At 43.1% G+C, this 13,402-nt stretch overlaps 1 protein-coding gene and 1 long non-coding RNA gene across 3 annotated transcripts in view; one reads left to right on the forward strand and one right to left on the reverse strand.

Annotated features, from left to right (window-relative positions):
• Positions 1-714, forward strand: part of LOC119974666 (forkhead box protein N2-like) — a 108,551-nt gene extending 107,837 nt beyond the window's left edge. Inside the window, 1 exon segment of the mRNA XM_038813747.1 lies at positions 22-714. The gene's annotated coding sequence lies outside the window, so the exon portion shown is untranslated.
• LOC119974671 overlaps positions 1-13,402 on the reverse strand; it is a 162,820-nt gene that overhangs the window by 127,498 nt on the left and 21,920 nt on the right. The gene's annotated exons all lie outside the window — the stretch shown is intronic.

Below are 13,402 nucleotides of genomic sequence, written 5' to 3' on the forward strand. Positions count from 1 at the left end.
TAACCACCATGCTACCGTGAGGCCAAAAGTATAATGAGATAAAATTAGTACATTTTGTATTGGGTGATTTGAGTGAACAAAATCTGCAGCGCAGAGGGTCACTGCCATAGCTGATTTATATTATGCATATATTTATTTCTCAAGCTGGTTGTGGCATCTGCTTGAGCTTGCATCTATATAATTTATATCCTGTCTATGCTGTATTGAATACTATGTGACACCTGAATGGTGTTTCACCCTCAGGCAGTTGTAGAATTAAATACTTTAAAATAAGCTGGTAGGTTTAAAACAAAGCGATACAGAAGATGGAAAAAAAAAACAATCGAAGATGCAAAATGCCAATTCTTTTCTCATATTTTCTAACCAAAAATATGACGTGCTTAATATTTCAAATGCCAACACAACTAGTTTTTTTAAATATAAATTAATAAAAATTGGATATATGATAGTGGGGAAGGAATTTGAGGTACTTGGTGATTGGTGTTATACAATATGTACTGATTGTCCTCTTGCCTGGTTGCAGGTTATGCCAAAACTTTCTGCCAATCTGATTCTTAAAGGTTATTGGAACTACTGGTTTTAAAATTGTTTAAGTACACCACCACAAGCATGCATGTTATCCTGTGCTCATAAAATGTTTTATAATGTTTATTTTCACCAAAGATATGCAAATTGCATACGTATGGGATTGTTAAATAAACTTTTGTTTGTAAACTGCTGACTATAATTATTTTCTGAAACTTTGTGTATGAAATGTCTGACGTTTATCCTCAATCACTGGTCTGCATCAGCCATTACGATGGATATGTTCTCGGGCCTGTGCTCAGAAGACGATGAGCTCACTGCTAAGAATTCTGTGACGTTAGCCCAAGGTATCGTCCAAGTTTAAACAGACACATTTGGACATCTTTTATAGAAAGAAAGACGACAACCAATACCATTAAACTTAAAGTTTGTGTGTGAGGCTAGAGGTTAGCTAGCCTCTGATGCTTACGCCTTCTATGGAAGCATCTGACCATCATATATGAAGTCTGCTAAAATTAGGAACTCTTTTTACATATTCCTTTATGGGATGTGAACACTGCTGGCGAGACAAGCATTTGTTGCCATTCACAAATGTAAGAATCTGGAGGTGTAATTACTCCATGGTAACCCTAATATTAGCTGGGTATCAAGAAGAATTCACCATATCAAAGTATATCATGATAATGGAGGTTTTGAATTTTAAAAAGCGATGCTGCTGGGGCTGAAGTTGATTGACCTCATTGGCCAGCAGCTCTTGAGAGCCAGGGTCTCTGCCCTTAAAGGGACAGAAATTTGAACAGCAGGCAATTAATTGCCTTATTGCCACGCAACTCCCTCTGCAACTAGATCCTTGACTTCCTGACCCATGTACCACAAGCAGTAAGGATAACCAACAACACTTCCTCCATCATAGTCCTCAATACCGGGGTCCCGCAAGGCTGCGTATTTAGCCCCCTACTAAAATCCCTATGCACACATGACTCTGGCAAAATGTGACTCCAACTCCATCTACACGTTTGCTGATGACACAATTAGTGGGTCGGATCTCGAACAACTATGAGTCCGAGTGCAGGAGGGAGATAGAGAACCTAGTGGAGTGGTGCAACGACAACAATCTCTCCCTCAACGTCAGCAAAACTAGAACTGGTCATCGATTTCAGGAAGCGAATATTGTACACACCCATGTCTGCATCAATGGTGCTTCAAATTTCCATTGTCACCAACAATCTGTCCTGGTCCACCTAGATCGATGCTACGACCAAGAAAGCACAACAGTGCCTATACTTCCTCAGGAAACTATGGAAATTCAGCATGTGCACATTGACTCCTACCAATTTTTACAGATGCACCATAGAAAGCATCCTATCTGGCTGCACAACAGCTTGATATGGCAACTGCTCGGCCCAAGACCGTAAGAAACTACAGAGAGTCATGAACACAGCTCAGACAATGGTGTGATCCCACCTCCCATCCAGTGACTCTGTCTACACCTCGGCTGCCTTGGGAAAGTGGGCAGCATAATTGAAGACCCCTGCCACCCAGGTTATTCTCTCTTCCAACCTCTTCCGTCAGGCAGGATACAAGAATCTGAGAACACACAATAACAGATTCAAAAACTTCATGCCCGCTGTTACCAGATTCCTGAATGACCCTCTTATGGAACGGATCTCTCCACGCATCTTCTTTACTGAATAGTACGACACTCCAAATGCTTCGCCCTATGTCTATGTATTTATATTGTGTATCTATTGTATGTCCTATGTTTTTCATGTGTGGAATAATCTGTCCGGACTGTATGCAGAACAATACATTTCACTGTACCTCGATACACGTGACAAATCCAAACTAAGCTGGGTCTCTTGGAAACTGCTGAGCTTCGGTTGCTCCCTGCTTTGCAACCTGCTAGTGGGGCCACCACCACCCTGACAAGTTTCAGCCCTCCGAGCAACATTAGATGATGCACTGTCATTGGTGTTGAATTCAATAATTAAACACTCATGATCTGTACTACACTAAAGGATACAGCCTATTTCATCTATTTTCAGCACTAATGCTTTTTTATCTCCCTGCAGTTCCTTCACAGGATTAGACAAAGAGGTAGCAGCCTGAGGAGACCTCAGAAGACAACAAACAAACCATCTCATGACTCCTGTGCACATTCCACCAGTGCAGACACATACACCTTGGTGCATTCTGCATTACATATGGTGAAGAACACATCACATGAGCAGCAACAGCTCCTGGAAGCAGAGATAGCAGTGGAGCCTCTGTTGGAGGGCACAGGACTCAGTTCAGCCTAGATGCTGTGCCTTTCTGGTCATGCACACAAAGAGAACTTTGTGGAGCAGTAATGAGAAATGCATGTGCTTCTGTCAGCATTTCCATTGGTGATGTGATATGTACTCTATATTCTCATGTCTCTTTCTTTGTTGCATCCCCAATTCACCCTGATCAGTTTTCTTCTGTGAATAGAATAGAACAGATCGAGGGTGTGACTGATTGTTGGTTGGTTGCAGATTGAGGTTGTGCTCTTGATGGAATGCTTAAGTGTTGCAGCCACACATCTGACTATGAGGAAAAGCCTGTGATGGACCTATCCAGTCGCAGACTTTTCCGCAGTCAGAGGTATATGTTTGCAGGCACATCCAGTCCTTCTTTGAAGAGGTGGATCATAATAATCTTTATTAGGCTTACATTAACACTGCAATGAAGTTACTGAGAACCAGGTGCTCTCCACCTTTCACTTGTGCCACTCCCCAGTTCTCTGCAGCGCTAAGTTTTAAGATGTGGAGATGCTGGCGTTGGACTGGGGTGAGCACAGTAAGAAGTCTTACAACACCAGGTTAAAGTCCAACAGGTTTGTTTCAAACACGAGCTTTTGGAGCGCAGCTCCTTCCTCAGGTGAATGGTGAGGTATGTTCCAGAAACATTTATATTATAGACAAAGTCAGAGATGCTGGACAATGCTTGGAATGCGAGCATTTGCAGGTAATCAAATCATTGGATCTGTAATGATTTGATTACCTGCAAATGCTCGCATTCCAAGCATTGTCCAGCATCTCTGACTTTGTCTATAATATAAATGTTTCTGGAACATACCTCGCCATTCACCTGAGGAAGGAGCTGCGCTCCAAAAGCTCGTGTTTGAAACAAACCTGTTGGACTTTAACCTGGTGTTGTAAGACTTCTTACTAAGTTTTAAGGGCAGAGCAGATCACAACAATCTTGGAAACACTTGCTGAGGCAAGGAACCTTGAGCTAACTTGCTCTCTTAGTGCCCTGATGTGTGTTGGCTCCTGTCCAATCTCTCCTGTCCCCTTTTGGCGGGGTACTTCAATAGGGTCAGCAACTGAGTTTTTGGTTGGTACCTTACGAGTCCCATGTTTAGTGGAGACAAAACCTATGATAGATGAGACTGCTGAAGCATGGAGGGCACAGGATCCCTCATGGGATTTCTGGCACAGATGTGCATTACGTTCTTACGGCAATCACAGACCAACTGTACATTAAGGGAGGGGAAGCCTTTCCAGTTAATTAAAACACATGGCTGATCTGATGGTGCTTTGATTATTAGATTAAGTGTAATCACCACCCCCCCCCCCCCCCCCCCCCCCCCCTTCCCAAACCTGTTTAAATCCCACGGCTGAAGGGAAGCCAACAGACTTTCAGTCACCTCAATCATGGAAAAGCGACTTCTGGCTTTGGCAAACAAGGCATCAGTGATGTGCGCGGATAGCAGATTGTGAAATCCTCAGATGTCATGGAAGAAACGCGGAGCGGGATTTACCGGCTGTTCACTCCGGTGTGAAAATTTGGTCCCATGCTGGCACACGGGTTTCCCGGTGGTGAGGGATGCTGATGAAGAGAAATCCCTTTGACAACGTCGGGGCCGGTACATCCTGCTGGCAGGCCACTTCCACCACCCCTAAATACGTAACGGGGTGGTCGGTAAATCCTGCCCCAAATGTGAATAAATTGAGGGCTGAAGTGGCTTTGGCAGTCACTGTCAAAGAATAGCCAGCTGGTCTTTTTGGATGGAAGTCTGCTTCCAGAGATTTCACATATCTACGACTATCTGTGTGAAAGCATGAGCATTCTGAGGCACCGTGGTTTGCATATGTTGAGGAAGCTCACCATTGGCCTATAAACCCTGTGCTAGTTTTCACCTCCTTCAAGGTGATCTGTATCCATTCTCTCTGTTCCGTGGAGTGATGGGTGGCTGTGGAGAAGGCTGCTCTTGTCCTGTTTCTATGACGGCAAGACTAGAACATTTTGCTGCTTCTCAGAGGTCCAAGCTACTGCAGTAGAGGTGTCTCCCATGTTGCAAGTCTGCCTCAAATGTAAGAAGTTGAGATTTGGTTCAGTTCACTCCAAACCACCTGAATGTTAATGTACTAAGTTGAAATTCCTTTTTTTTTTAAATTTAGAGTACCCAATTATTTTTTTCCAATTAGGGGGCAATTTAGCATGGCCATTCCGCCTATCCTGCACACCTTTGGGTTGTGGGGGTGAAACCCACGCAGACACTGGGAAAATGCAAACTCCACACGGACAGTGACCCAGGGCCGGGATTCGAACCCAGGTCCTCAGCGCTGTAGGCGGCAATGCTAACCACTGTGCCACCATGCTGCCCTCTAAGCTGCAATTCCTAAAGAAACCAGTGAATTGAGGCTAAAAGAGCTAATCCAGTCACTGCTCACCATTCACTGTGGCTAACTACAAGTTTGCTAATTTCAACCTTTGAACTGTGACAAGCTGGTTAGTTTAATGCAACAATAACTTCCACTGTGCACACATGTTCAGAAGAATGAGGGGGATCTCATAAAAACCTATGAAATCCTTAGATAGGGTTATGTAGGAAGGATGTTCCTGATGGTGGGGGTGTCCAGAACCAGGAGAAACTTCCACCCAGAGAATAGTCAGCCTGTGGAATTTGTTGCCACAGGAAGTAGTTGAGGGCAAAACATTGCATGTTTTCAAGAAGCAGTTAGATATAGCATTTAGGGTGAAGGGAATCAAAGGATATAGAGGGAAAACGGAATTAGGCAATTGAGTTAGATGACCATAATGAATGGCGTAGCAGGCTCGAAGTGCCAAATGGCCGCCTCTTGCTCCTATTTTCTATATCTTAACCTGGCAAGATGTAGAGTCGTCATGGAAAGGCTACAGGCTTTGACAAAATCCCTGCTGCAGTATGGAATATTTGTGGTTGAGAACTAGCTACGCCCCTCGTCAAGGTCTTCCAATATAGCTCCAACATTGGCATCTACCCAACAATGTGAAAAATTATTTGGGCATGTTCACTCCACAAAAAGCAAGTCAAAACCAACCCAGCCAATTATGCTCCATCGGTCCACCCTCCATTATCGGCAAAGTGATGAAAAGTGTCATTGACAGTGCTATCATTGAATCATATAACCTGTTAATCGATGCACAGTTTGGGATCTGCTTGAGACTTCGGCTCCAAGGCTCACTATAACTTGGATAAAATTTCTTTGGAGTGACAGTGATTTTCCTGACATCAACATTTGACTTAATGTGGCATCAAGCTGCCCTAGATAAACGGAAATCATTGAGAAAGAATCGGGGGATACGATCAGTTGGATAACACTCAGCTTAGAGGAAATTGGCTGCGGTTGTTGCAGGTTAATCAGGTCAGGCCAGGACATTGCTTCACTAGTTCCTCAGGGTAGTGTCCTGGGCCCAACCATTTTCAGCTGCTTCAGCAATTACTTTCCTTCCAACATAAGGTCAGAAATGGGCACCTCTGATAATTGCACAATGTTCAATACCATTTGTGAATCCTTAGATACTGAAGCAGTCCATGCCTGCATGCAACAAAACCTGAACTGCACTCAGGAGTGGGATTAGAAGTGGCAAGTGATATTCATTTCACTTAAGTGCCAGGAAATTACCATCTTCAACAAGAGAGAATTAAATCATCTCCCCATAACATATGGCATTACTGTCATTGAATTCCCCACCATCAGTGGCGTGCAGAGGGAGGGGCCGACGGTGTGCTGGCCCCGGGCATCCATTGGATGGGGGCAGCAGCGTGAAGAGAACGGAGCGCGCCTGCGCACCGCGGTCGGCCGGAGCGCACCTGCGCACCGCGGTCGCCGCTGGTGAAGAGGCGGCTTTGCACTCGGCGGCTGGAGCATGAACAAAAAGGGCGCGAATTCTCCCGAATCGACGGCAATCAATGCCACCATGGGTGAGTTTTATTTATTCTTTATCTTTATCTTTTGATCCATTTTTAAACTCTTCTCTGCACCCTCTCTATAGTTGTCAACTTACGAAAGAATTTGACATTTGGGCCAGGGGTACCCATTTGGGACAGAACCAGTATTTTATAAAGATTCATCATGGCCTCTTAACTTTTGCCCTCTTACCCTTTATACTTAAAGCCCAGGGTCCTATAAATGGGAGATTCTCAGAGACAGGGGCAGCACGGTAGCATGGTGGTTAGCATAAATGCTTCACAGCTCCAGGGTCCCAGGTTCGGTTCCCGGCTGGGTCACTGTCTGTGTGGAGTCTGCACGTCCTCCCCGTGTGTGTGTGGGTTTCCTCCGGGTGCTCCGGTTTCCTCCCACAGTCCAAAGATGTGCAGGTTAGGTGGATTGGCCATGCTAAATTGCCCGTGTGTCCTAAAAAAGTAAGGTTGGGGGGGGTTGTTCGGTTACGGGTATAGGGTGGATACATGGGTTTGAGTAGGGTGATCATTGCTCGGCACAACATCGAGGGCTGAAGGGCCTGTTCTGTGCTGTACTGTTCTATGTTCCATGTTCTACTTGACTGCAAGCTGCTGGAGCTCGGATCTTGAACAGAGCTTTTATATCTGGATTTGGGGACCCTTTATGCACTGGCATAGTGCAAAAACAGGCCCCACATGACCAGGGTTTTGTGAAGAAGAAGGGATCTGGAAATGTGTCGACTGTGAAAATTATATTTGTGGAAATTGGGTGAAGTAATGCTGGTGTTTGATGAGACTTGGTGCTAAAGCTTTAGAGAAATGAAGATGGAATTTGATTTGAAGAAGTTCAACGTTTTGAAGGATATTGTGGCTGAAATGAATGCGATACGTGCTGAATGGGCTGACTGAGAAATGTGTGAGATATGTCTTTGTATCTGCTATGTGTAATTTATCGGTCATATTATTGCAATTTTCCTGTTAATTCATGTTTAATTTACGTTGATTTGGTGTGATTGCTAATATAAAAGTGAAGTCTTGTATATTGGTCTTAGTTGGGTTGTTTGTAGTTTGTTTCCACAAGGGTCATAACAGTATTTCCATGACGTTGCTGCTCTTATCCTTCTCCATGGGGGTTGCAGAGGAGGGAGGCACAACTTTTGAGACATAACATCTCACCCATTGCTGCAAAGCAAAATGACTGAAGAGAACAATATCCCTAGAATCCCAGCGCTAAGGGGAAATTGACTAACTCTTACAGCGCAATTTAACCTCAGGCAGCCGTCCTATACCTTAGAGATGACAAAGATAAAGAGGTCAGTGAATAGCTCTAGAACGGGTGCAACTACGTTTTTTATAGGTTTTTTGGTGATATTTAATGAAATATTTACGTGGGATGTAGTAAGAGTGAAGCCTGGATGATCAGAGGACTGCTATGGCATTTAATCTCGGAATAGGAGACATTTATTCCTTAACATGCTAATATTCGAATACAGATACCACTAATTTGCAAGTCTATGATATAAATTGCACAAAATTATCAGTGGAGAATCAGTGTGAAATAATTTGATACGAAGGAACAAAAAAATGAAATATGGTTTATCCGTCTGCAACTGACCGATTGTTTACCATTTTCTTCCCATTTTTTTGAGATAGAAAATGAAATGTTAAGAGCATTTTGTGTACAACCGAGTGGAGCACAGAACAGGAAAAAAAGAGGGCCAGAGTCGAAGAAGAGTCCCATCAAAGAGGGGCATTAGATGCATGGATAAAAAGAAGTAAAGAAGAAGTAGGAGAACCTGGAGAAGTAAAAGATGATGTGGGTGCAGAGAAGGATTTTTCTGATACGGATTCAGCTCGGTCAGAACATAATACTCTCTCTCCTCAGTCTCGTTGTCAGGATGATGATCCATGTGAAGAAAATAAAGAAGATTTTAGCATATTTTTGCAAAGAAGCGATTTTGGCTGTTTGAAGAAACCGATTCCAGATCATTTGAAGATGACAATATTACAACATGGCCCTGAAAGATATCAGAATAAAAGTGGTCCATTTGCTGAGAAGGATGGGAGATCATTTTCCAAACAGTGGTTTGATAAAGTTTCCACAAACGGAGAAATTGTGGAGAGAAAATGGTTGTTATACTCTCCATATCGGGAAGCATGCTTCTGTTTTGTTTGCTTTTTGTTTTCAAAGGAGCATTTGTCGTCTGTGTCAAACTTTGGAAAGGAAGACGGTTTCTCCACTTGGAGAAAATTAAATCCAAGAATACCTGACCATGAGAAAAGCCCTTCTCATAGAGCTCACATGAGGGAATACCTGAACCTCGTAGTTCGACTCCATCATTCAACTACGATAGATGCTGAACTTCAACAGCAAATGTCTGCTGAAAAGAAAAGATGGAAAGCTATAACTGAACGGATTGTCGAGGTTATATCCTTTTTGGCAAAACAGAATCTGGCCTATCGTGGACATCGAGGAGAAGGAATATCTGGGTTATCAGAGCCAGAGGAGACAGTCAGTGAAAATACAGGAAACTTTCTAGCAACAATCAGACTTTTGGCCAAATATGATGACATCTTAGCAAAACACTTGCAGAGAGGGAAAGAGAAACCAAAAAGTGTCACCTACTTGTCCAACAGAATTCAAAACGAAATAATCAATCTTCTTGGTGAAACTGTCAAGAAAAATATAATTTCCGAAATTAAGGACGCAAAATATTTTAGCATAATGCTGGATTCAACTCCAGATATTGCCCATGAAGATCAGGTTTCTGAAATTCTGCGTTACGTTCATATTGATGAAAACAGAAAAGTAGAAATAAAGGAGACATTTCTGGGATTTTTTCAAGTCAACAAGAAAGATGCAGTCAGCCTGGTAAATAAAATTCAGGAAAAATTGGAAGAAGACATGGTCAAGCATATGATAACGCAGCAGTTATGGCTGGAGTGAGAGGAGGTGTTCAACAAAAAATTCTTGAAGTTAACCCAAAAGCTGTGTTTGTGAACTGCGAGAACCACAGCCTCAATTTGGCCTGTGTCCATGCAAGTGAGGTGCAACCTGTTGTTGTTACATTTTTTGGCATTCTAGAAAAACTCTTTACTTTTTTTTCTTCATCTACTCCTCGTTGGGAAGCGTTAAAATCATTTGTCACTCGGACTGTGAAAAGACAGTGTGACACAAGATGGATTTCCAGCCATGATGCTGTGAAAGTAATCCACGAAGAGTGTGACAACGTTATTGCAAGCCTTCAACACCTGCTGGAAGGAGAATTTTCAAGGGAAACTAAATCTGATGCAGGATCGCTACTTAACTCTATTCAACAGTTCCCGTTTATAGCTTTATTAAATTTTTGGTACTCAGTTTTATCATTAGTGGAGAAAGTCTCAAAACGTTTGCAGGATCCGAAAATGGGGTTCCATGAAGCTTCTTGTGATCTGAGAGGACTTATTCATATCTTGAATTTGAAGAATGACGAAATTATCCACAATGCAATAGATTTAGCCAATGAATTTTGTGAAAATTGGGGAATACCAATTGCACGAACAAGGAGAAGAAGAAGAATGCCTGGAGAGTCAGCAAGAGATAGTGGACTGACGGCACAAGAAGAAATGAATAGAGTAATGGTAGAGATTGTGAACAGATTAAAAACTGAAATTGAAGACCGCAGTGTCCGTCTTCAAAGACTCAGTGACCGATTTTCTTTTCTTCTGAACTTGAATTCAGTAGTGATTGAAGATGAACAAGAAAGAGAGAAATTAAAAAAGGAATGTTCAGACTTTGCAAATTATTATGACAATGATGTGGTTGCAATTCAGTTATATGACGAAATTATTGATTTTGTGATGCTCCTTCGAGCTGGAGGGAATAGAGTTCCCCCTGATCCTAAAGATGCTCTGGAGTCTTTACTGCAGTATGGGAGGGATGTCTTTCCGACGCTGTGTGTTTCATACAGATTACTGCTTACAATTGCATTTTCAGTCGCAAGCTGTGAAAGGTCATTTTCAAAACTGAAATGAATAAAAACATATCTGAGGTCTTCTATGTCACAGGAGCGACTGACCAACCTGGCTTTAATAAGCATTGAAAAAGAATTTCTCACAGCTGATGTAAAAAGTGAAGTAATTCAGGTGTTTTGTGACAGGAGATATCATTTGGGGAAAAGAACTTAGTAAATGGGGCAGCACGGTAGCATTGTGGATAGCACAATCGCTTCACAGCTCCAGGGTCCCAGGTTCGATTCTGGCTTGGGTCACTGTCTGTGCGGAGTCTGCACATCCTCCCCGTGTCTGCGTGGGTTTCCTCCGGGTGCTCCGGTTTCCTCCCACAGTCCAAAGATGTGCAGGTTAGGTATGATAAATTGTCCTTAGTGTCCAAAATTGCCCTTAGTGTTGGGTGGGGTTACTGGGTTATGGGGATAGGGTGGAGGTGTTAACCTTGGGTAGGGTGCTCTTGCCAGGAGCCGGTGCAGACTCGATGGGCTGAATGGCCTCCTTCTGCACTGTAAATTCTATGTAAATGTATGTAAATTTGATTTATTTATATTAAAATCGAATAAAGCGTTTATTTCATGTTTCATCTGTGTTTATATATTCAAAATGTTTTCCTTTCTCATAATATTTCTCAGTATATTAGGCCTTATACTTGAGTCTTTGGGGCATACAATCAAGATTTGCCCCGGGCATCACCAGACCTCTGCACGCCACTGCCCACCATCAACATCCTGGAAGCTACCGTTGACCAGAAACTGAACTGGACTAGCCATATAAATACTTTGGCTGCAAGAATAGGTCAGAGACTGGGATAAAAGCAAATTACAGTGGATGCTGGAAACTGAAACACAACAGAAAATACTGGGCAATCTCAGCAGGTCTGACAGCATCTGGAGAGAAAAGGGAGCTAACGTTTCGAGTCTGGTTGACTTTGTCAAAGCTGTCAGAGACTGGGAATTCTTTGGCAAGGAACTTTCCACCTAACTCCAAAAACGATCCACCATCAACAATGGTATTCTAATAACACTTAATAAGCTTGACACTATCCAGGATAAGCCGCCTGCTTGATTGGCAGCCAATCTACCACCTTAAAAATTCATTCTCTCCAACATTGATAGTATTGCCTACGATCGGCAAGATGCACTGTAGCAACTTGCCAAGTCTTCTCCAAACATGTGACCTCTACCACCTAGAAATGCAAGAGCAGCACACATGGGAATCCATCCACCTCCAAGTTCTCCTCCAAGTGAATCACCATCCTGTAGCCACCTAAGATGGACACTGGGCTACAAAATAGAGAACTGCTAAGGCTGCAGGGAGAAAACAGTCTTAGCAAGGACAAGCAGTTTGCAGAAGGCTAATTAGCATTCTGCACGTACAGAAACCAGTTTATGGCCAGGTGCAGAATCTCAGCTAAAGGTGTAAATGGCAACAACGATTTGCATAGTAATGAGGTGATCCAGATCTAGGCCCACACAATAGAAACATTTAGGTTTGAATGGATACTTTGAGTGGACGCCCAGACGAAACGGCACCATAAGTATCCATCACAAAGCACCATAGAAACCGCCCCACCCATCGAGAAGCGACCCTCAGATTGGGGGGTTTGGAAAATATCGATTGGGAGAAGACCCAATCGATATACAGCAGGTAGAGACCGCCCCGAAGAGGCACGGACTTTGGGGGGGACCTATAAAAGTAGACCCCGCACATGGTCCGGTCTGTTGTTGCTCCGGCTTGCTGTTGTCTTGGCTCCGGCTCTCTGCTGTTTTCATCGCTTTGCTGATACATCGCATCCTGACTCCAGTTCCATCACCAGCCGTTGAGCCACCAGCCATCGAACTGTAAGTTTCACCACGACGATCGCTATGTGATCCAGACTCGCTAGACCCTGACGACCTTTAATATCTGAGAGTTGCAGACCAAGAACGGGACGAAGGCCTCGCTCCCTGACCTTGCCTGTTCCTGTTTAGATGAGTATTTTAGTCGTTTAGTTTAGAAGTAACTTAGTCTCTTTAGCGTATGCATGTGTATTTATTATATTTGTTATAATAAATATCAATCGTTTGAACTTACTAATCGGTGTACAGATTTATTACTTTGAACCTGACCTTGATATACTTGTGAGGTGTCTAAATACGGCACCTGGCGACTCCGAGCAGAATTACATACACAGAGCTGTAGTAGTGTTAAGCACACGGCCTTTAAACGGAGGCGTGTTAATACACTCCAATAAAACGCGTAATACACTCAAGTAAAACGTGCAACAATCCTGACCTGGAACTATAATTGCCGTTCCTTCACAGTCTCTGGGCTAAAAATCTGGAACTCCCATAACTGTATTTTGGGTGTACCCACATCATATGGAGTACAGTGGTTCAAGAAGGTGACCGCCACCATGTTCTCGAGGGCAATTAGGGCTAGGTTATAAATGCTGGACTTGGCAGTGAAATTCACATCTCATGAAAACATTTTAAAGGCCAGAATGAGGGCTTAAAGACAGAATTAATTGCCTATTTACAATTGTTAATGAGTTTCCTGAAAGCTGGAAGAGGGCTCCCTGCTCATCTCAGCTAGCTGGGTGATCTCAATATCACTTTTCAAAACAAAAGTTAAATTACCGCACACATTCAAACCTTCCTCTGCATGCCTGCGAAAATTCCCCCCTTAAGACATATTAATCTGGGTCAAATTAAT

The sequence above is a fragment of the Scyliorhinus canicula genome, chromosome 1 (genome assembly GCF_902713615.1).
Source record: "Scyliorhinus canicula chromosome 1, sScyCan1.1, whole genome shotgun sequence".
Classification (NCBI taxonomy): domain Eukaryota; kingdom Metazoa; phylum Chordata; class Chondrichthyes; order Carcharhiniformes; family Scyliorhinidae; genus Scyliorhinus; species Scyliorhinus canicula.